This window comes from Hyaena hyaena, unplaced genomic scaffold (assembly GCF_003009895.1).
Source record: "Hyaena hyaena isolate Hyena2069 unplaced genomic scaffold, ASM300989v1 scaffold_1161, whole genome shotgun sequence".
Lineage (NCBI taxonomy): Eukaryota > Metazoa > Chordata > Mammalia > Carnivora > Hyaenidae > Hyaena > Hyaena hyaena.
Window position 1 is genome coordinate 264,115 of NW_024081795.1, and position 24,829 is coordinate 288,943.

Below are 24,829 nucleotides of genomic sequence, written 5' to 3' on the forward strand. Positions count from 1 at the left end.
CAATCACATTTAAGAAAAACAAAATTAAAAGCAATTTTTTAAAAGTATGAATAAGAGCTATTGTAAACGGCTCAAACTCTGTATATAAGCAGTAAAGTAAGATGAATTGACTGGCACTGAGTTGGAAAAGCTATACAGAGGCAGGGAGTGTGGAACGTAATTTAATAAAAATAAACTTTTCTTTCTTTTTTTTTATACGTACACACTCCCAAAGAAGAAATGGAAAAGTTGTTAGGGTGTGGAGCAGGGCTTCTAATTAGCTGTTCTGGTCTGCATGATTTATCTCCGTCCTGGCCCTAGCACCTTCCTGGGACTCCTTCTCTCACGGAAGGACACTTTGGGGAACACAGGCATCTCCCAGCACCTGACCCCGCGGCCAGCTCAGACCAGGTCTTCCAGCCCCTTCCCCAGGGGGAGGAGCGGGCAGAACCCCCCCCCCCTCCCCCGCTGCCCAGGTCGCCTCTCTGGCCTCCTTGACCCGTACTTGTTTCCCAAACACATGGAGCCCTGGGAAGGCTCCTTGCCAAAGCTGGAAACAGCTACCCTCATTGTCTGCCTCGCCCTGCCGGCCGCGCTCGCCCTGCCTCCCTCCCCTCCTCTCTGTCTGAAAGTGTGAAAATTACAAATCCCAAGGAACTGCAATCAGAACTCTACCTAGGGAACCTCTACCAAGGATTCAGAGTATCCTTGCCATAAATATCCCGCTCCAAGACGCCTGACGTCAGAGCCGGGCGGGCGGGGGCGCGGGCCGGCCGGGCGGGGAGCCGCGCCGCCCGCTCGCGGAGCCCGGGGGCGCCCAGAGGAGCCGGGGCGAGCGGCGGCCGGCGGCGGCGGCGGCGGCGGCGGCGGCGGCTTCGGGGCTGCGGGCAGCGGCGGCCGCGCCATGGGGTCCTCCGAGTAAGTGCGCGGCCCTGCCTCTGCTCCGCGTCGCGCCGGGCCGGGCGGGGCGCTTTCTGCCGGCACCTCCACGCTTCTCCCCCCTGCTTTCTCTGCAGCGCCGAGAGTGGGGACTGGAAAGGCGGCCCCTCCGCGGGCTGCCTGTTGTGTTTCTGCACCGTGTTTGCGGGAGCCGGCGGCACTCGAGGGGGCCCCCCGGGGCCTGTGTGCGTGTCTGTGTGTCCGGGGCGTGATTTGCGTGTGTGTCTGTGTCTGTCTGTCTTGGCACATCTGGACACAGGAAATGTCTTTGGAAAACTTTTTTGTAAAGAAATGCCTCTGTGTGTGTGTGTGTGTGTGTGGCTTTGAAATCGGATTCCTTGTTGTCACAAGTGGACGGACGAACGTTAGCCGGTACCCCCCCCCCAGCAACTGACAACTTTTTAGTGGTGGCTTTGCCCCGAGCTCAGCTTTGTGCCTTCATTCGGGTGATTTAACTCTTCCAAGCCCCAGCTCCCACTTGCAAGCCTGGCCTCTGGCCAGCAGGCAGGGCAGGGGGAGCGGGAGGTTCTTGCTCTCAGCCGCAGTGGGGGACCTTGAGCGAGGGAAGGAGCATCCCAGAAAGGGGGTCCTGACTCCGGGACCTTGGCACTTGCGACGGCCGCCCAGCCTCCTGCTGTGGCCCTGACATCAGGTAATGGGACTTTGACTTCACCGAGGAAGGCAGGATCCGGTCTGGAGGCAGGTAATTGTAAGGAGGAGGAGGAGGAGGAGGTGGGGCCAGGACGCTGCGGTACTGTGGCGGGTCCTGACCCAGGAGTGGGATGGAAGCGTCTGTCACATGTGCCCACGGCAAGGGACGCGCCTGGTTCTCGGGGAGCGAGCGCCGCGGTGCCCCAAACAAGATGCAAGCTCGTAACATAAAGAGACATGTCTGAACTGTGGGGTGGAGGAAGGGGGGTGGGGGGGGAGAGGGAGAGAGATTTTTATCAAAATTGAACACAGATTGCTGAGGTCTGGGCTTGATTTAACTCTTCTCTCTCTGCCTTGGCCACTTTTCCACAGCTCTGTGGTGGATTTGCAAAGTTCCTGGGAAGGTAGAAAGGCAGATTATGCCTCTCCAGGGAAGAGTCCCTGGAGGCTTTCCTTGAAGGCTACCAGGGAATGAAAGCAACTTCCCATCTTTGGAAAGTTTAGTTTTGTGTTTCTCCCTCTTCCGGGTTTGGTGTCAGTTTCTTGGATTTCTTTGAAAAGTGGGCTGCTGGAGGGGATGGATTTTCCCTAGGAAGTAGAGGAGGATTGTGCTCTCAGAATATGGGGGGTGGGGGTTATGGGCCGTGCGGGCCCACCAGCCCTGGATTGCCCAGTGCACGGTACTGGTTGTCGGTGTTGGGCCCAAGAACCAGTGACCACATGGAGAGCCTTTTCAGCTCTGCCCTAGCCTGGTCTCTGGTTTTACATTTTGCAGTAGAGCCAGCATTTGGGTGGGAGGAAGATGGCTGGACTGTCCCTGTGTCCTCGAAAAAAACTGAGAGACTGAATGGGACAGGGAGGAAATCTAGATGTAAAAACGGACCCACAGGAAGTTCGAGATTTGGGGTGGACTTTAGAAATTATACAGATTGACCCTTAGGGAAGTGCTATAAAAGACTGAGCGGACAGCAGTGTCCGAAGTAGACTTGTTTTGCTTCAGGAGTTATGTCTTCGCCTGCAATGTGATGAAGAAGGAGGAAATCATCCCAAGGGCAGTGTAAACAAAAGTGCACGTAAACAGGGGTAGCTGGGTACCGCAGCACGCACATGCAGGCTCATGCTTATTTGTCAGCGTGCGGGGACGGTTCTGGCTTCGGGTGTGACAGCACACACAGTCCGTTTCTCCTCTGTGCTGGGAGCGGCATCCGACTCCAGGTGGCTCTTCCTTTACAAAACACAACTGCGCTATTATGGTCTTGTTGCCTGCTAGTTGCATGCCCACTGCTAAGTTGTCAGAGCTGTTCCTCAGCATCCCGGGACGCCCAGTGAATACTCGTGCCCCCATCAGGACAGAAAGAGGAGAGAAACTTCTCCTGGGCGTTAGAACTCTGAAGAAAGTCTGGAGTTCAGGAAGCGGGAGGCAGAGAGGGCAGAACCGGTAGGGAGGCCTGTGAATGTGTTTTCTTTTGGTGAGTGTGGGGGAGGTGGAAAGCCTACTGCTTTCTGTGGGAACATGTTCTCTCCCTGGTCTGCTTTCCCAACCCCCCGCCCCCAGAGTTTTTGAAACTAAACAGGTTAAACTCTGCTGACTAAAGAACCTCGGATCCAGGGGTAAAGGCAAGGGCAAGTCTATCTGCAGGTGGTTAAGAGGCTGCGAAATCATCAATGAGGCACAGGCTTGTTTCTTTGATTTTAGTGGAGCCAGTGCGAGTACCAATTTTAAACATTCCTACTCATTCCCAATATTTGCAAATAGAAGGCTGAAGACCCAGGGGCAGAGGGGACCCAGAGGAAATGGACTCTCGGAAATACTCTTGTCTCAGCAGAGGAGTTCTCCGCACCAGCCGGGGGCTTTCATCTCTTTCATGGCCTGGGGTTTCTCTGGAGGGTCCGTGGGATTCTAACCCTTCTGGGGTTGCTGTGGGAGACATTTCAGCAACTTCAGACCCAGGTCGAATTCCCGGGCCACTGATCTCCCTTCCTCTTCTATCACCTCCAGCTCCTGGCCTGCTCTTGGGTCATCTCTGAGATCAGAATATTTAGGGTGCATTCTCAGGCTCCCCTGAAGGTCCGAAGGGCAAACGCACCTGGCAGGAAGAACAGCTTGGCTTTGAGAGCAGAGGAGTCTCCACGGCCAGAGCCTCTGTGTTTGGGGATCCCGTGTCCTTCAGCACTGAACTTGAAGTGTAGCCTGGCAAGATGGAAAGAGTGCAGACCCCAGAGAAAACTGCCCTGGGAGAGAATTAGGAACCTGGCGTGTAGGTTACTTACTCCTTCTGAGTTTCAGCTTCCTTATCTGTGAAAGGAGGATTACCCCACAAGGTTATTACAAAAATAATATTTATGGACAAGAGCTTAGAACAGAGCTAATGTTGTAGATCCTTAATAAAGGGACTAGCATAATTTTGTTTCTTCCCTTTTCAGGAATCAGGAGTCCAGGTTTTGGGGGAAGGACCTCTCCCCAAATCTGGCTACATGTTTTCCATTATTGGAGGCCAGTGGGTGGCAGTCTTAGGGCCCAGGTCACCCATATTTCCGCCCTCTAGAGAAGGTGACCAGTGGGGATTATGCATGAGCATGTGGGAAGAGATAGCAGGCATCCTGCATATCTGGCATGAAAACCACTTCTGTGGTAGAGATCTCTCAGGAGGGAGAAAGTTGTATGTGTGTGATGGGGGCAGGGCAGGAAGCTTAAGAACCACGTGAGTCTTGTAGAACCAGCCTGAGGTTGGAGATTGGTTAGGCAGCCAACCCCAATGGGTTGTAAAGAATGGAAGTTCAGCTATCGGTAAGCATCTCTGGTGCGTGTGGGGGTAGGGAGGCTGCCCCTGGTTGATACACTGCCTCGGGGAGTTGGCTAGTCCAACGGACAGTGCTAGGGAGGGCAGCTGCAGGTTCTCATGGCCCATCTCAGAGCTTCTAAGTTATCCTTCAAGTTGACATTTAAGATGTTGAAGATCACATTTGTTTCTGTTTTGTTCAAGCTCTCTCTTTAACTATGGCCTGGGATGACTTTTCAGAGGCGCAGCCAGTGGCCAATTTCTCTTGAGATGGCCCAGATCGGGGGATCAGTGAATTCCTCGCTCCTGGCAGTATCTGTTTCTCCAGCTCCCTTCTCACATTTTTTGGTTTGTTTGTTTTTTGTTTCATTATGAGGTTATAAAACTGCACTGTCAAGATGCTGTGCGGGGCGGGGGGGGGGGGGAGGAAGCTTTTTCTTTGGATTTGTGTGTGTTGTTATGCTAGTAATATGCAAGGTTTATCAGACTATGGGTGTTAACAGGTGTCATAGGGTTCTTTCTGGGTCTCCTGTCCACAGTAAAAAAGCAAACCAAAGGGGGAAAAAAAAAGGACCTAGAAAAAATAAACTTTAGGCAGTTTGGTATCTCTCTGAGTCCTGGCCAGAGAGAAGCTGAGTTATTTGTAGGATGTCTCACGGTTCTGTGGAAGGAGCATCTAAATCAAGTAGAACCAGGTTTGAGTTCTGGAATCCCCAGGTCCCAAGCTATTCTTCTTTTCTGATCCTTTTTCATCTGTCAAATGGAAACCATGACTCTTTTTACTTCCCAGGGTGATGCTGAAGATGAAATAATATATGGGAAGGATCTAGTGAAGTGCTCAGCACTTAGCAAAATGTTAGTGCCTTCTCCCTCTCTGGTTCTAAGTTCAAGAAAATACATAGCTTTGGACATTTGCCCATGAGTTAAAGCAAATAAGCTACTTATTCAAGGCTTAACAGCAGTGCTCAAAGGTCTGCTATCTCAGCCTGGAGATGGAGACCTTTAATACAAAAGTGAGGTGACACAGATCAGTGTTCCTTATGTCAAACAAATAGCAGCCCCATGTGATCCTCTCCTGGAAGAAAGGAAAGGTCACCAGCTCACTGACCCATGAACCCCGGCTATTAGCGAACCCTCCTTACAGCTTGTTTTGGAAATCCCAACTGCTGGCTTGGTTCAAAGAATCAAAGTCAAAACTGGGGAGAGAAATCATTAAGGCAGTACCTAACATTAAAACGGAATAATAATGACACGGTAACAATAGCACCCTACATTTATGTAACGGTCTATAGTTTGAAGGGCATGTGGCCTCTTTTCATCCTTAGAACAATCCCATGAGATTGGCATGCACCATGTTTTACAGCTCAGACTTTGAGAGCTTAAAAGACTTCCCCTATTTCACACCATAAGGGAGTGGAAGAAACAGGAGGGGGGATGGTTGCCTAAGCAGTTCTGTAGCAACCCTGGCTACACCTTAGAATCACCTGGGAAGCTTCTAAAAGTGTCAAAACCTGGACCTTCCCCAGACCAATTAAATTAGAATCTCTGGGGAGGGAGGCCCAGGCATTAATAGTTTTGCAAGTTCTCCAAGTGATCCGAAGTGTGAGTGAGAGCTTAAGGTATAAGGGAAGAGTGAAGAGTCCCAAGAGTCGGGGTAGCAGCCATGGGTGGGAAAAAAAACAAAACACAGCCAACACTTTGCTTGGGTTAAGCTTCCTGAGGGCAGGCACTTGTGTGGTGCTCCCCGTATCCCCATAACCCTGGGTCATGCCGGGTACAAGGTGGACACTCAGTATTTGTTGGCTAAATGAATGAATGAGTGAACAATCTACTGTAGATTAGAAGCCAGGAATTTCAACAGCCAAATCCAGCCTGCTGCCTTGTTTTATAAGTAAAGTTTTATTGGAACCCGGCCATGACATTTGTTTATATATTATCCATGGCTGCCTTCATGCTAAAAGGGCAAGAGTTGAGTGTTGTGATAAAGACTATATGGCTTGCAGAGCTGAAAATATTTACTGTCTGGCCCTTTCACAGAAAAAGTTTGATGGCTCCTGCTCCTCTGGACCTCAGACATGAACAGAAAGTATATCTTAGGGAGGAACAGGACAGCATGGTGGTCAAGAATGTGGGTTCTAGAATCAGACAAACCCGTGGTTGCATTTGACTCCCCTACTTACCTGTTGTAAGACCTTGCATATTATTTACCTCTCTGAGTCTGTTTTCTTACCTGCAAAAGGGGAATGATAATAATACGGCTCTAGCAGGATGGTTGAGAGGATTGTCAGCCCCTGGCCTTGAGGAAGCACTCAACAAATGTTAGCTGTTGCTGTAATGGTTGTAGTTACTGGCAATTAACCAAGTGAAAGGAAAGGAATAGATTAAAGTCAAAACCAAAATCCAGTATTACAGACAGAATAAGGGATGTGGTAGCAAAGATAATGAGCTTGCGTGATGAAGAAAAAGTGGTTTCAGAGGTAACGGGTGTCCTTTTAAGACGGCACAGGTCAGGCCCCTGGGTGTGTTAGTGCTGTGCTCCTGAATGTCTGACGGCTGTGTTGACCAGCAATCCCCATCATTCCTCAGGAGATAATTTGCGTTTTGTTGTACTTCTTCTGGTCACAAGCATATCCTACTTCTGTATTCTTATTCATAGGTTTGTCTGCCTGAAAGGCCTTTCCCCAATCCTTGTCTTCCTGGTCCACTTGCTTGCTCAGGTGTCTGCTTCCCCCTCTAATGCCCTTTGCAAGGCTTTCCCCCTCCTCCTCACTCCTACAAACATGGTGCACAGCTCTGTCATAACATTTAACACATTGCATTAGTAGGCAATGAAGAACTGAATCTCCTTCATGCCTCCTACATGTTTGGAGCTCATAAAAGTCAAATTGCATTGTTAAATCCACACCTGGTGGCCAAACAATGTCAATTAGACTCTTGGTTCAACTCAATGATTATCTGAATTAAGTATTAAGGAATGAGTAAGGCTTTGCTTGGGTGCTAATGGGATTGCAAGAGGAAATCTCCAAAGTGAACCATATAGAGAAGAACTACCCAGTTTATAGATCATGTGGACCATCTCTGTACTTTCTGTTGGTTCCTGCCCTCTGGAACACCTCTCCTGAGGGGTAACCAAGGACAGGGATAGATGGAAGAAACATAAAACCAAGCCTTTGGCTTTTTGTCAGCAGATGTGGTAAAAAGTTGGGTTTTGGCTTCTCTGGGCTTTTCATGTATATGTGCCAAGATAATTGGGAGTTGGCTTGCTATGGTCAGCATTGCCATTTGACTACAGAACATGTTGCATAATTTTTATAGATTTTGGTGGCAGATTTATTTTGATGGCAGGTACATATTGTGTGTGGAAGAATATTAACATAAAGTTCTCTTCTAATAATTGAGGGGAGGGCACAGAAAAATCTTGGCCTTTCAATCAACCTCCAGTGGACAGTTAGGGGCTGCCCTGATTGAGGTGATGGGAGGAGAGGGAATGAAATAATAATTTTATATGGGACCCCACTATGCACATGGCACTATGCTGATAATTTTAAAGAGCATATTCTTTGATTTTTTCCAAGTTATGAATAATTCTTACTTGCTTAAACAAATGAATGGGTATCCTCTAGAAATACAAAAAGACAAGTGGAAAATGAATACCCCCTCCACATCCTTGTAATTAATGTCAATAGCCTAGGATTATATGTCTCAATTTTTCCTTTGTTCATACAAATACCTGCAGGTGTGTATTCAGGCATAGCAGGATGTTGTTTGAATGTTTTTCATGAAACTGAATCTAACTGCACATCACTCTGCAGCGAACTTTTCTTCCCCTTGAGCATCTATCAAGGTTATCCCTGCAATGCATCAAGCTTCTTTTAATTTTTTCTGATTTCTTTAGGCCGAGACATCCACAGCTGTATATATTTGAGATCATGCCATTCTCGTAGGAGTATTTATTTTTCCATCAGTCAGTTATTAAACATGGTTTCATCCTGATGATCACGAGTTTGGGTCCGCAGGTCTGACATATCAAGCATCCATCACCCAGGAAAGCTGCATTCTGTCACTCAGGCTGAATTATTGATGTACCTAGCCCTGGTGACCATCTGAGATATGACTGGATGTTTTGTGTGGTCCTCGTTTGTCCCCTGGGGAAGCTAATGAGCATCAGGCCCTGTGGCCACTCCTCCCCCATCTCATCAGTTTAGCCTTCCCTGCTTGGTTCTACGCCATCACTGACTATGCAGGAAGACAGTAGAAAATATCAAAGACTGATACATTCAATGGGAGAACCATCCCAATGGAACAAATCAGGCAGTGTATAGGTGTGAGGACTCTACACTCAGATCTCCTGATTGGGTCCAAATCCCCGAGTTGTGGGCATATGCTGTGCCACCCTGACCCTCGCTCTGGCCTGACCCCCGTGACAGGTGGTGCTGGCGGTGGTCAGCCCACTTAAGAGAGTTGCCCTGCCTACCGTCACTCCTGTCCACACTCCCCTTCTGGGTCACCTGCATCCAGTGAGTGGTGGGAGTGATGAAGGCCTGGCCTCTCTAGACCAATGTGGGCAGATTCTAAAGGGCAGCCCGGCATCAGGGTTCCATATGGGTTGACTGAGGCTGCATGGTGGGATGATTACCTCTGTTCCACAGGTAGTTGATTCCAAGAGCCCTTCCAAAATAACCCCTGCCTGCTCCAGAAATATTGACTGTTTCATATCAACTCGTTCTGCAGCAGCCCTTTTCTTTTCTTGTCTTTTGTATTTTTGTATTTTGCATTTTGTATTTTTTAAAATGTAAATCCAAGTAAGTTAACGTCTAGTGTAATGCCAATTTCAGGAATAGAATGTAGTGAATCGTCACTTATGTATAACACCCAGTGCTCATCCCAAAAAGTGTCCTCCTTAATGCCCCTCACCCATTTAGCCCATCCCCTCACCCAGCACTCCTCCAGCAACCCTCACTTTGTTTTCTGTATTTAAAAGTCTCTTATGGTTTGCCTCCTTCTCTGTTTTTATATTATTTTTGCTTCCCTTCCCTTATGATCCTCTGTTTTGTATCTTAAATTCCACATTGGACCAGTCCATTATTTTCTAGGTAATTATTGGTAGCTCTTTTAGAAGATGACACAGTGCATTCTTGTGCTCTATTCTGTGTTTTTTTTAGGTGAGACCCAACTATGTCTCCTTACAAATAGAGTGGTGTCATAACTGGACAGATGGAACAAAATGTTTTCATTTTTACTGCCAAATTTTCATTTGCCCCTGCCTCCCCATGCTAGGCTGATGGGTGTGGGTGTATCTGTGTAGAAGATGGCTTTGTCGCCATGCTGTCTGGAGATTGGGGGCTGGTTGAATTGACCTTTGGGAGCTCCTTCGCATCTTGCCAATGTTCCTGTAATATGCAGGGGCGCGGTCTCAAGAACCCTGCTGGCCCACTGGAGGCTGCCTTCCTGGCCTCATATCACATAGATATCCATGTCATGCCTGCATGGGTCTATGCCAGATCTGATTTGCCCTGAGCGGGTGTTTGTTTCTTTCTGTTTCATCCTAAGCATGGAGCAGCCTTTGGTGCTGTGTTGAACATTTTGCCTTTTGGGTCACAGACTCTGATTGTCTGCCCGTGTGCCAAAGCAAAGCTTCCCTGAGTGAGGGATGCTCCATGTGCCAGACTCAGGGACCTAGACTCACAGCTCAATGTCTGACCACATTCCTGGAGGACAGTGTCAACCCTTCCTCACTTCCTCCCAAACACCGCAATCCCCAGCCTCAAGGTTCCAGGACCAGGTGGCAAGGGAAGGGAGTCAACTCCAGGTTAGCAGTAACATGGGTCAGTATTTCCACGCTGCCAGAGGTGGCTTTGAAGTTAGTTTGAAGCAAACTCAGAGTTTCTGTGGACTTGGGGCAATAGTAGACCCAGGCCATCTTAACCCTTCTTTTCTTTTTAATTTCAGTCAATCTATCTGTCTGTCACCTGTCATGTGGCACTGGCTGGGAGCTGCCCCAAGTTAGGAATTGCCTTTCCTAGACACACAGATAATCATTTCCCATCACTGCTGCCCTGAACGGGTCATGTTATTGATGTCTGTGACTGTATAGGTGAAAGCTGTGACTAACAGAGTTGATAGACCAGATTTAAGAGCACAACCCCTGGGTTTGAATTCAGGTTCTAGTTCTTGCTAGCTGTGAGGCCATGCATGAGTTACTTTACCTCTCTGGGCCTCAGTTTCCTCATCTGTAAAATAGATTGTGATGAAGATAACGTTCATGCATGTTTTGGCAAAGAAAAAAAAAAGAAGTACTTGACGCAATGGCTGAAACATAGGGAACACTAAGAAATGTCCAGGATGATGAGGATGGCGGACAGCAACCAAGTCTCATTAGCCTGCTTGCCCAGCATCCTGCACAGTGCCTGACACAGAGCTACAGGGTAGGAGGGGGGCAACACCCATTTATTAAATAAAATATCCCACTGGCTTTTGCTAAGTGTCTATTGCCCACTTAGTCTGATCTACTCTGTACCAAAAGAGAAATACATCTTGCATTTAAATTTTTTTTTAACTTTTTGTTGAAGTTTAACATGACTCCAAAACTACAGTTTATAAGTATATAGCCCAATGGATTTTCACCCACTAAGCACACCTGTGTAGTAAGCATCCAGATAAAGAAGCAGAATATTCTAAAGCCCCCACCTCCCAACTGTCTCTGAGCTTAGAAGCCTCCATGCCCCATTTTGGCTACTCCCCTTCCATAATCCTGACTTCCAATGCAGTTGATTAGTTTAGCCTATTTTTTTAATGTTTGTTTATTTTTGAGAGAGAGTGTGAGCAGGGGAGGGGCAGAGAAAGAGGGAGACACAGGATCCAAAGCAGGCTCCAGGCTCTGAGCTGTTAGCACAGAGCCCAACATGGGGCTTGAACCCCCAAACCATGAGATCATGACCTGAGCTGAAGTCGGACACTCAACCAACTGAGCCACCCAGGTGCCCCCAGTTTTGCCTATTCTTGAACGTCCTATAAATATAATCATACAGTGTGTACTCATTGGTGTCTGGCTCCTTTGTCTCAGCATAGTGTTGTTGTGCAGACCATTCATCGTCACTGTCATGTAGTATTCTGTTATGTGACCATCACACTTGATGGCATCCACCCTTCCGTTGATGGGCATATGGCTAGTTGCCAGTTTGGAGGCTGTTGTGAACAGTGTTGCTGTGAGCATTTGTGTCCTTGTCCTTGGGTGAACCCACAAATGCATTCCTGTTGGTATGTCCTTGGAGTGGAGATGCTGGATCCCAGGGAATGCGTGTGGTCAGCTTCAGGAGGTGCTGTTAGTTTTATGAAGTGGTTGTGCCATGTTTTCCATGTTCTATAAAGAGGAAGAAGCAGTTCCAACTTGGAAGGGCAGAGGCTTGAGGCCCAGTAATTTACTGGTTTTCCTGAGATGTTTATATCATTCGTGCCCTTTTAGTCTGAGATTTCATGTGTTCCAGAAAGCCCACTGCAGGTAGGTGTGTCCTGTGTACCAAGCACTGGGCTGGGCGTTTCCGCTCATTCTACTTTCTACAATAGCCCCATGAGATGAGATGAGTGTTACTACCTTCTCTTATAGATGAGGAAACTGAGGCTTGGAGGGGTTGAGTGGCTTGCCTAAGATCACACAGGAAGAAACTTTCAGAGCCGGGATATAAGACAGATGTCCTTGGACCTAAAGTTCATACATTTTGAGATGTGATGGTGAATAGTTTGGGCTTCAGTGCTAACACTAGACAGAAACATGGACACCGATGTGGAAGCTGTCCCCTTTGATCCTGGGCCAGTTACAAGATGGTGGCAGTGAGGAGACACTCTGTAAAAAGGAGCAGGAAGAAGTCTACTCAATGACCTTGAGAAGCCAAATTGTTTTCTTGCCCTGGGGGCTGTTGGAAAAGGTCATAAATTTCCTGGAAGGCGAGGACAACCATGTAATTTACTGTCTAAACCTGGACTTGTTTAAGAGTGAAAGGGTCACTGGAGGGGACACTGGCTAAGCAGGCATCCATTGGCACTGTCCGAGTAAATGTTCCAGGTCAACTGGGACATACCCTCCCCCCTGGGAACCTGAGTGGGCATTGCTCTCCTGGTCAGCAGGGCCTACAGGTTCTTTTTAACTCTTTCAGAACACTGTGTGTCTGGAGTTTGCCCCCATGTGATGTGCTTCTAGTCTCCTCTGCTGATGCTAAAACAGTGTCTGGCTTTCTTCCCCTCTGCATACCATTCCTTGCTCAGATAAGGCTCTGACAAGGTGAGTTTCTTTTGACAGATCTAGTTACCGCTGAGATGCATATGGTAACAGACTAGAAGGCTCCAAGAACTCTAAGACTGTGCTTTAGTCACTGTGGTATTTGTGGCACCTAATTGGGTGATGCGCACAGAGTTAGCACCTAGGGAATACTTGCTGAAGGCATATATCACTTATCCATATGCTTATTCATTCATTCACAGTTCATAGAACAAGAGCTTAGTTTAGATATTTTTATCTTTTAAAAACTGTGTATTTTGAGAGTGGGAAGGGGGAGTGAGGGAGAGAGAGGGGGAGAGAGGGGGAGAGAGGGGGAGAGAGGGAGAGAGAGAGAGAGAGAGAGAGAGAGAGAGAGAGAGAATCCCAAGCAGGCTCCATGCTCAGCTTGGAGCCCATTGCAGGGCAGGATCTCATAACCGTGAGACCATGACCTGAGCTGAAATCCAGAGACTGATGCTTAATGGACTGAGCCACCCAGGCATCCTCTTTCCTCTGTTTGTTGTTGTTGTTGTTGTTGTTGTCGTTGTTGTTGTTGATCTGGCTCCTATTCCACTGGTCCAGGAAGAGACGTCAGTTGTGTGGATGCATGTGCATACAGGCAAAGGAGAAAGCATAAAAGGCACCAACTTAATGAGTAGCAAAGATGTTGTATTGTGGGAATTTGGTGTCAGAGTCTAGGTTGGAATATCAGCACCTACTAATTAGCAGAACTTCCTTAGAGAAGGAATTTAACAGTTTGGCCTTTCTGAGCCCAGGGTTTCATCATGTGTAATATGGAAATGCCAGTAATACCTGTGGTGTAGGAGTGAAGGAGGTCTGTGTGCTGTAGGGGACATGAAAAGTACAAAGTGCCAGGTGACTCATAGCTATCAGTGGTGGTGGTAGTTCAACAATCATCTGAGAAGTGCTGGTGAGAGGCACTGCGTGCTAAGGGAGTGCTGTGACCAAATTCACTGCCCTCCCCACACACCCCCCGCCAGGGCCTCCATCTCTTCAAGGGAGGCAGACGGTGCGTGTGTGGCAAGCCCATGTGACCTGGAGCTTTCATTAATAAACAAGGAAGGGATCAGCAAATTCTTCAAGGCCTTGGGGATTTAATGTGGGTGTCAGAGATAAGGATGCAAAGGATAATTAATTTCTCATTAAGTGCACAGCTGCATTTTCACCAGAACAACAGCGAGAAGCACTTAAGTGCTTATGTATTTCTAGCCAGCAGTAGCTTTGGTGTAGCCTAGTGGCTCCTAGTGTAGATTCTGGGGTCAAATTGCTAGCATCCAAATTTAAATTCCACCACTTCCAGAACTGTATCCTCCCTGAGACTCAGTTTCCTCAAAACTGAGTAAAACAGGGGGCACCTGGGTGACTCAGTCAGTTGGGCATCCAACTTCATCTCAGGTCATGATCTCACAGCTCGTGGGTTCAAGCCCTGCATTGGGCTCTGTGCTGACAGCTCAGAGCCTGGAGCCTGTCTCAGATTCTGTGTCTCCCTCTCTGTCTCTGAGCCTCACCTGATCATGCTCTGTTTCTCTGTCTCTCAAAAATAAATAAGTGTAAAAAAATTTTTTTTAAAAACTGAGTAAAATGGGGATAGTAATAGTATTTACCCCAAGGAAGGACAAAATTAATACTTGTAAGGTACTCAGAATAGTGCCTGGAACATGGTATGTACTCTGTACATCTTTATTATTGCTGTTTGCCAAATAATTTGCTTTCCGTGGGAATACTAAGCACTATGTGGTGCTGATGCAGTACACAGAGGAGGCAAGATCCTTTTGAGGTGGTGGGGAGGACGTCAGGGAAGGCTTCATGGAACAGAAGCATCTCAAAGTATTTTCTAGAGTTCTGTGCCCTGAGCAAGAAGGTTTATTTCCACATTTACTCTGGTCTTCAGGCTTGGAAAAGATTTAATGTGAAAAAAATGCCTTCTCTTAAGAAACATAATCAAACACCTTCTGAAACTTTGAAGTTGAATAAGATACGGTCTCTATCCTCATGCATTTCCAAACTAGTTCATCCATTCTTGAGCCAGGGACGGGAGGTATTAAGCTGAGTCCTCAAAGTACTAACAGTGTTGTCGAGGAAAGGTCCAGAAGCAAAGAGTACTATTCCATGACATCGATGCTATGAGAGGGAGGTGTTCAAAGTGGAGAAACTCAGATTCCATTTAAGAGTGTTTGGGAATGCCAGGAAGTTGTGAAATCTCCTTCCAGGCCTCTGTTATTAGAGGAGCGATTTGATCTGTTGGGATGGTAAGTACGTGGTACTTCCTGCAGCAGGAAGATGGACAGATGGTCCCTTCAGTTCATTTGTGGTGTCCACCTCGTGTGCCTCTTACAGGGGAAGGGCACAGTGAAAACATTCTAAACTTTTCCTGGACAACGTTGACAAGGTCTAAAAAGATATATCCCCGACATTGCCCAGGGATTGCTGGGATTCCTGCGTCATGTGCTTCCTCTCTGAAGTTAGGGCTTGTTTGAAAAATCCCTGCCTCAATGCCAGTATGCAAAAGGAAGTCTTCCCTCTGCCTGCATCCACAGCTCCCACTCCCTCTCCAGGATTTACAGTGAGAAAGTGATGAACTTCAACTTGTCCAAACTTTTACAAATTAAAAGAAATTTTTCTTTGGTTTTTAAAAGCAGGCAAATGTAATTCTTTTTTTTTAACTTGTTTTTTTACAAATAGTTTATTGTCAAGTTGGTTTCCATATAACACCCAGTGCCCTCCTCCATGCCCATCTCCCCCCTCCTCCCCCACACCCATCAGTCCTCAGTTCTTAGCATTCAAGAGTCTTTCATGGTTCAGGCAAATGTAATTCTAACAGTAAAATGATGCAATAGAATAATTAGCATCGGAAAAGATGTTCAACTTTACTTGGACCCAAGGATATACCATACACTGAAATCACAGGAAGACATCATTTCACACTTACCAGATTCCTCCGTCCCGCAAATTATACTCTTTGCATTGAATGTAGAGCCAAAGATAACTCTCGTTCACTAATGGGGAGGGGTTTACATTGTTGTGCACACTTTGGAGAACAATTAGGTACTATCTAGTAAAATTAAAGATGCACTTGCCACATGACGCAGAAGTTTCATTCTAGGTAAATCTGTAGGAAGTCTCATACCTACGAAAAGGAGCTGTGTTCAGGAATATTCACTATGGCATGGTTTTTTTTTTTAATTTTTTTTTAATGTTTTATTTATTTCTAGGAGAGAGAGACAGAGACAGCATGAGCAGGGGAGGGTCAGAGAGAGAGGGAGTCACAGATTGAAACAGGCTCCAGGCTCTGAGCCGGCAGTCAGCACAGAGCCCGACGCGGGGCTCGAACCCACGAACCGCGAGATCATGACCTAAGCGAAAGTCGGACACTTAACCGACTAAGCCACCCAGGCGCCCCACTATGGCATGGTTTTTAAGAGTTGGAAATCAACCCAAATTTCTGTTAACCAGAAGACCAGTTAAACAGTTTGATGTGTACATATAACGGAATATTACGCATTACGGTGAAGAAGATGAACAGATTGTGCTAGTGAGATACAATATGAAGTGGAAGTAATGTTGAGTGGAAAAGCAAATTATGGAAGGATGCCATTCATATTGAATTTAATATACCAAACAATATTCTATTTTACTTACAAATATTTGTATGTATAATTAAGTATAAAAACATGTTTGCTGGGGTACCTGGGTGGCTCAGTAGGTTAAGTGTGCAACTCTTGATTTCCACTTAGGTCATGATCTTATGGTCCATGGGATCCATCCATCTCTGGGTCTGTGCTGACAGTGTAGAGCCTGCTTGGGATTCTCTCTCTCTCTCTCTCTCTCTCTCTCTCTCTGCCCCTTCCCCACTCATTCTCTCTCTTACTCACAAAATAAATAAACATTTAACACACACACACACACACACACACACACACACACATTTGGAATAACCAGTAAATTCAGAAAAGTGGCTCCCTCTAGGGAAAGCAGGCAGGAAGACCAGGGAGGGGTAAGAAGGGGCTGGCTCCATTTATACCTGGAATCTTTTCTTTCTTGTACTGAGTAATGGCTGCACAAATGTTTATTACTACCTATTTCTTTAGAAGTTAAACTGTTTTTAATTAAAAGAGTTCATTTTTAAAAACAGGCACAGACCTCTACCCTGTCTTCTCTGCCTATTGGCAAACAGGCACGCTGAAGAGAGAATAGGAGGGCACTTCCCATTTGCTCCAGGTTCTTCTGGGAAATTTTACATAGATGCAATCATCTTCAAACGGGCTGTTCTCCGGACATCTACCCTGGGCCCTGTGGTAATCCCCGGTTTTGAGTTACAAATTGTGACCTATTTTTTTTTTTTTTCTGATATGTGGCTTTGTTGGGATCATATTTTGATATGTTAGTAAAATGCAAAATGGGGTCATGCTAATAGAAACCAAACATCAGCTCCCTGGCTCATTTTCCATATAGCAAATTGTTGGAGACTTCTCTCATCCCACCCCTTCCTCAGAGTTCCTGGGATTTCTTACACGTGCTGGCAAGTGGCCACAAGCATCATCCTGACATCCTTGTGATAAGGACATGGGACCAACAGTCTCAAGTATTTCTCATTGCCCTCGGGTGAAAGGATCTCCCTCTCCCACCATAACCGCCTGGTTTCAGTGGAGTTTGCCATCCCTCGGGCTTCTGTTAAATACAGCCACTGCTCTGTAACACTTGCAAATATCCTGCCCCAAAGTGGGAAAGTGCCTACCGCCAGGAATTGCTTCCCTTTCTTTTACTGGACAATGAAGCCATGCTGGCTTCTTCTCTGGGTGCTTATTGAAATCCAGTTGATTCAGCTCTTTTATGTGCCTTGCTTTTTGTTCCAGCCCCCTCTCCCTCGGAATCTGCTCCAAGCCCAATCCAAGTGACACCAACTGTGTTGGCCTTGAGTGCCCTGTCCCGTATTGCACAGCCCTGTGTCCTTGACCAGGCTCATGAACCTCGGTGCTCAGTTCTGCAACAGTGAACCCCTCTTGCGGCCGTGGTGCTTGCACTGGGACTTAAGGCTACAGATGGCTTTCTTCCCTGCCTCCTGTTTATTTATACATCATATAATTCACCTTAATTAAAAGGAAGAAAATCACACAAAATTGGGACTCTTGGGAGCAAATCCTGGGTAGAGGGTGGCTCTGAGAGTATACATGGTAGTCTGCATCAGTTGGGCTCTGGGCAGGAAATGGTTGGCACTCCCAAATTGGTTTAATTGATATGAACATAATGAGAGGACTATCTGCAGAGAGATAAGGTCCTGGAGGAGATGGTGAGACACCCAGGGATGAGCAACGACAGGAAGGTGTTAACAGTACTGCGCCTGAAGGGGTTAGGGGGAGAAATGTGTTATCAGAGCCCTGTGCCAGCTGAAGCTGAAGGGTTCAGCCCCCTTGGCAGGAACTGTGGCCCTAGAGGAGCACCACCACTGTCAGCAGAGAAGGAATGGTGGAATAAACACCTGAGGTCTCTCTCCTTCCACCCGCCAGTCCCATGCAGTTGCTGCCCTTGGGTCAAATCCCACTGAGCACTGGGATTCATCTGGGTGATTCATTCTGGAGAGGTAGCCCCCCTGGACAGGAGCATGGCAGAGAAGGACAAGGAGTGGAGGTCAAGGGGCAAACTGAGAATAGACAGAGCCTTGGATGTGTCCATGGGCATTCATCGTGTAAGTAGACAGACCAGGTATCATGGGGAGCCCCCTGTGATCCAAGTGTTGGGGCAGTTTGGGCTGTTTTTGGACTGGTTGACTCCAGGAGGCTTACGTGGGTAAACCAGGAAGGGGGTCTGGGAAGGAAGGAACTGATATTTGTGGTTATGGACCAGGTATTTTGTACTGTGCTGTGAAAAAGGATGTTTTGAATGAGACTTGGGGACTGGCTATTTATCGTGTTCTAAATATTTTCCAGTCCAGAGAATGGAGGATGTGCCTACCACCTTAAAGTGATTGAGCTTGGCGGGCTCAGGCGGCATGCTGGGGACTTGAGACCTGGTCTGAGCCCAATCCATGTGACACATGATGCTGGTCTTGAGCACCCTGACAGATAACCATGTGGATCTGAGGATGCACTTAGCTGGAGCTAACCATCCCAGAGTTTGCCTCCTGGTTCTGCCTCTGCCTGTGCTATTCGTTACCCTCGCCCTAAGCTCACTTGAGCACCTCTTACCTCCTGTGAAGTTCACAGTAAATGTCAGAGAGGCAACTTTGAGTGGCCCGGCATTGTGGAGACATGTTCTTGAACTATTGTGGCAAAGTACAGAGAAAGGAGAAAAGAACATATCTGAGCCCATGGAGGTACAGGGTCTGCCCTTGAGAATTCTCAGTCCAGTCTGTGAATTAGGATGTACGTACCCAGTGCATAGGGACACCTGCAAAGCACTATATCATGCAGAACTTCACAGTATACAAACAAAATGTGTAATTGACAAAGGATGGTAGAGGAACTGGAATCACTGAAGTTGGTGGGCTTTGGGGGTCGAAAGTCTCTATTCTGTCAGGTAGTAGCTGAGTGACTCCAGATAAACATTTGATATCTCTTGAGAGGCTTTAGGTTTTTTATCTGCAAAGCAGGCAAATGAAAGGTATTTTTCTCACTAGGCAACTGTGAGGATTGTATGGGAGCATCCATGTGAAACACAGTGCCTTGTGTGTAATAAATCCTTAATAAATGTTGGCTGTCTCAACATCATTTATTATTATTATTATTCCTGGAGGCAGTGCCAATCCCTGCTTGGAAAGAGGAACGATTACTCAAAATCCCAAAAGACCTGGCCTCTCCTTGAGTCTTTTAAGTTATCTAGTTCATTGCCCTTTTCCAACCAACTTCACAGGCCTCAATTCTTTGATGAGCACTTATGTCCCATGGAGGGTGAATGCTAAGGCCACTGTGGGGCTGGCCATCCACTTGATCCCCTCCAGGTGGGAATCATGAAATGTTCAGGGGAAAGCAAATCAGAAGAAGTCATCTAGGGTAACATTTCCCAAACTGCATTTGATAAAACACCAGGTTCTCACACAGTGGCCCTTGGGGGAGGAGTTCTGTGATTAAAGAAATGCAAACAGTGTTCCTGCCCTCGCCCACACAGGGCCATTCATTCAGAGAAGCAGTCATAAGATGGGCTTCACATTGTTTAAACTAGTGGTCTCTCTATTTATTTGAAGAAGGCTTTTTCCCTGGGACACCCCCATAGAACCGGTGTTTTGAACCATGTATCAGAGTTTGTATTCCACTACATGGGATAGAAAGCCGACTTGAGTGGCTCTGTCAACTAGGGTTCTTATTTTTCTTACACGAGTCCAGCATAGTCCAGAGTTGGCAGAGTGATACCACAGTGCCATCACACACCTGGGCTCCCTCTCTCTCTCTACGTCAGCCTTCTTTCCAATGAGACTTTTGTCTTTGTGCTCACTGCCTCATGATTACAAAATGGCCGCCTCACCTCTAGCTTCACATCTGCATTCCAGGCAGGCAGGAAGAGAAAGACAAAGTACAAAAAGTGCATGCAAGTGAATGCCAAGCTCTCTTTAACGAGCTTTTTTTTCTGAAAGCTCTCTCCAGAAAGTGGCCAAAACTCTGTGAAGTAGTGACCTCAAGCTGCAAGGGAGGTTGGGGGAAGCTGAACAATTTTTAATTGGCCACGCGGCTGCCTCAAACTAAAGCAGGGACCTACTAGTAAGGGAGAAGGCGAGAAGAGGTCTTAGGTGGGCAGTTCACATTGTGTGCTGCATTGGCCACATCTTTGCTTCTCTCTTCAGCAGGATGTTTCTTAAAAGCATCCCAAGCAAAAGAAAATAAAAGCCACCTTTACAGTCAATAGAAAATATGACTTCGAAGCAACAAGGCCCTCAGGCTCACAGACCCTATATAGAAGATACTGTTGGTGTCATGCACAGGTCCTCTGGCTGCTGTGGGGGCTCCAGCTAATGGCTTGCACCTCCGTGGGTTGCCCTTGAGTTACTGACCCCCCCTCCCCCCGGTGCAGGGACCACTGCTGCACCATGCTTGCCGTGCCCCTGAACTGAATTCTGTGGCTAATGACTACCAGAGAGAAAGGTACAAAAGCCCTACTCCCTTGCCCCGAGGTGGGGGGCAGAGTGGCAATGGGGTTCCCCTACAGAGCTCCCCACAGGACAGAGATGAAGCTAGATCTCTCCAAAAACCACATTCATGCCAAGTCATTCCTCTGCCCTCTTCTCCTCATTCCATTCCTGGTTTCTCCTAAGACTACAGCTTCAATACATGACAATATCCAAGTCTGTCTTAGGCTTTGCTTTTAGGGAACCCTACACAAGGTGTCCTGGGTCAAGAAGGGTGCTCTTTACTTCCTTCTAAGGGATTCCACCTAAAACCTTTTTCCTCAGTCCTGTTTGTGGCCACTGGTGGGCTTTGACTTGGCCTGGGTGTTGTGGGGACAGCTCCATGTTCTACTCTGGTGTTGGCTGTTGGATAACTTCCTTCCAAGTCCTGTCAGATCTATTTGGGGAGGCCTCAGTGCAAGACACTTAGCAAGGGGGAGTCCAATCCTACATCTTCTCAAGACAGATCATCTTAGAAACATCGATTTGTATTCTTAAGCCCATGAACTGTTTGAAGAAACGTGTGTGTGTGTGTGTGTGTGTGTGTGTGTGTGTGTGTGTGATTTTCCATCTTGTGGCAATGGCAGCTGGGTATTTATAGCTGGATCTACGAGCCATTCTCACGTGGCTAAAGAAAATGAAAACCTCATGTGGATTTTGTTTTGTTTTCCCCCTCTGCCTTTGCCATTGCAGACTCTCCAGTTCTTAAACCCTTGTTGTTGTAACTAGAGCCGCACTGAGCATCGCTCCGATTGCAAGGTTATGTAAATTTACTATTTCAGGCAAAAATGCCTGTTCTCCAGTCAGTCAGGCCACAGGGTCCAAGGGGGGTTCTTTTGGGGAGAACTCGTGGGGACACTAAATGGCAGCCTTACCCATCACCACTCCCTCTAGAAAGTCTCCCTAGATTAACCCTGTGGAATGTGGATTCCTTAGATCACCTCATGATCCCTCTGCATATATGAGTTCCTTTGAAAGAAAATTATTTTCTTTCCCCCTTGTTTTTCTGTATTCTTAAGTCTTTCATGTCTGTGTTTTGCCTTCTCAGTTAGACTGAGAACACCCTGGGGGCCTGGTCTGTTTGCCCAGGTTACTGGAGCTCTCGGCAAGGGGTGTATGGGGAGGTGAGGGTGGGGGAGCAGGAACCCAGGCCACTGTGTTCTTCAGGACGCCTTAAGGACTCATGGAGTTCTCTAGACAGCAAGGTTGGGGTGATTTGCCCAATCTTTACTGAGAGGTCAGTGTGTTTCCTTACTGCTTCAAGTTGAGACTGAGGGACCCAGGACCCCTGTGGACCCTCTGCCATTTCATTCTGGTGATCTGGAATGCACACATTCACACAGCTGGGATGTGGAGTAGGGTGGTCTGGCCCAAACCCACCACAACACGTGAAGACTCCTGAGGAGCATGTGAAAGAAGAAACTTATTAGCTGCTACTGCCTAGCCATCCCCAGGGCAGCCAGTCTGCTACAGAGAGCTTTATGAATGTCTCCTCTTCAAACTTATAAAATGATACCTACAATTTACTGAAGGCCCAATGTATGGGCCAGACACTGGGCTCAGCACTTGCACACTTCAGCACATCCCTGTCTCACAGTAGACCTGCAGACTGGCTGTTATCCCATTTTACAGAAGAGAAAACCAAGGTTCTGAGAGTTTAGGCTCCTTGCCTGAAGTCACATAGCTAGTCAGAGGCACAGAGGGTATTCCAAATAAGGTGTACCTGACCCTAAGACCCAAGCATCCTGATAGGTCACAACCACCTCCCTTTATGATGAACCAACCAACCAACTACCTGACTTCCATTGTGGTATAGCTCATTGTGTTATATAAACACTATTCAGTGTCCCACACCCCCCAGCCCATCTGTGTCAGCCTTCTAGTCACAGAGTGGAAGGTGACTTCTGATTTGGTGGTCAGTGGGTAGCTTCTGGAGTGGCTGTAGTAAGGATGCTGTGCTCCTGTATCTCAGTTCTGTGTCCTCCTTTCAGCTGCAAACACACCCACACCCTCTTTCCCTGTCTCACTCCTTCCCCCGTGCCTGTGAGTTCTAGAGGGTTTCCAAAGCTAGGGTAGAGCCAGCAATTCATTAGTCTTTGTCCGGATTCCAAGAATCCCAAATATACAAGAATTCCTCATTGAGAAGTCCAGCATTCTTGGGGAAAGTGTGTGTCACCAAGAGAGAGCAAGACTCCTCACATTGAAAAATGGGATCCTAGTCCAGTCCAGGAAAATAAGTTTGGATTTCAGAGCCAGATGGAAGCCGATTGGCTGTGGCACCCCCCTCACAGCTCCCTACCCATCCCCTCCCCACACACAAGCCACAACCGGGGGACTTGCCTTCCTGGTTCATCTGAGGGCACTAACCGGATGACATTTTCCTCCAGATACAGAAGGAATGCAGAGGCAGATTGGAGTGTGTGAGTATGTGAGTGTGTGTGCATGCATGCAGGCGTGTGTGCGCATGTGTGTATCCAGTTCTCCTCGCCTGCAGGTTTCTTCCTCATGTTGTTCCTCATGTTCATGAAGAACCTTCTAGTGGGCTTGTTGGGGCTAGGAGTGGATCCCAGGATGGGGAATGGCAGGCCGTAAGCCTGCTACTTTCCATGGGAGGAAACACCTCCTCCCATTTTGGGACAGCTCCATCTACCAGAGGTTCTCGGGCCACTGCCTAGGAAATCTCAAGAACATCGAGCAAGAGCCCTCTCAGGTGCAAATTCATGGGCTAGAAACAGAATGGAAGCCAAGAGGCAGCAGGTGTGCAGAGTGGACAGAGTAGCTGTGGAGTGGGTTATAATTAAGAAAACTTTTGGAAGGATATGAAGGTAAAAAAATAAAACAATGTTCCCTCCTTGGTTATAAAAGCAGGTTCATTACAGAAAATGTAGAAGATAGAAAGCAGGAAAACAAAACTAAAATTAGCCTCTAAATCCATCACTGGATGGAGGCTGAAAACCTCCTAGAAATTTCTGCCTCCCTGTGCCCCCTCCCTTCCCACCTTGTCACAAACCACACCTGGGGAACTTGCCTTCCAGTTGAGTTAGCATTTTGGTAATCCACATGCCAGTCTTTTCTTTCTGTATACAGTTTCAAAGCAAAGTTGAGTCCATATTGTGTGTGCGGATGTTAGTTTGGTATTCTGATTTTGTCTCCTTTCCTTCATGTTACCAACGTTGTAAATGAAAGAGGTGTTGAGCGAGGTGTGGAAAGTGGGCATTAGACATGGTTTGATAGACAGCAGGCTCAGGAGAAGGGGAAGGACCCTGAAACACTGAATGGTGTTCGCTGGGATAGAAGATCTTCTAAACAATGGACAGTGAAGGGGATCTGAAGTTCAACCTCGCAGCTCCTGTGGGAGCCATGAGCAGTCCAGAGCAAGTCTGCCATTGTCTGTGGCCAAAAGGATTCCCTGGCCACTGATAGAGGTCTAATGGCCTGAGATTTGGTGTAGAGTAAGCGCTATAAGGAGTATGTTACATACAATTGGCTTTTGCAACTCTTAATTTTAGGTTATTAGTTGCTCTATTTTACAGATTAGGAAACTAAGGCTTAGAACAGTTAAGAACCTTAAGGAGTGGGGTGCCTGGGTGGCTCAGTCAGTTAAGCGCCTGACTTTGGCTCAGGTCATGATCTCACAGTTCGTGGGTTCGAGCCCCGCATTGGGCTCTGTGCTGACAGCTCAGAGCCTGAAGCCTGCTTCAGATGCTGTGTCTCCCTCTCTCTCTGCCCCTCCCCTGCTCATGCTCTGTCTCTCAAAACTGAATAAACATTAAAAAAAAAAAAAAAGAACCTTAAGGAGTGTCCCTACCACACAGGCTTAGAGCTAGAATTTGAACTTATTTGTCCTTCTTCTAACCCCTGTCCTGCACAGCTTCCCATTCCATGAAAGAGGGTGTCTTCTGCTTACAATTTGCTGCTGCTCAGACTTTCTGGGTGGACTTACCAAAGAACAAAGGGGGCACCCTGTAAACAGTTATGGGGAACACAGGTAATTGGAATTGATCAAGTTTCCCCTAGGGAGGGACCTCAAATGCTTGAGACCTACTATTTGGAGTGCTTATCAAGTCAATAACCTCACTGTTCCTTTTTCTCTCCTCTTGGCTCCTCCTCCAGAAA

The 24,829-nt window shown here is 47.2% G+C and overlaps 1 protein-coding gene across 2 annotated transcripts in view; it reads left to right on the top strand.

The window, feature by feature from the left end:
- Positions 1 to 813: 813 nt before the first annotated feature.
- DAAM2 (dishevelled associated activator of morphogenesis 2) overlaps positions 814 to 24,829 on the top strand; it is a 119,365-nt gene continuing 95,349 nt past the window's right edge. For both annotated transcript variants that reach the window (XM_039222580.1, XM_039222581.1), the window contains exon 1: positions 814 to 897. The gene's annotated coding sequence lies outside the window, so the exon portion shown is untranslated. The remainder of the gene's footprint in view (positions 898 to 24,829) is intronic.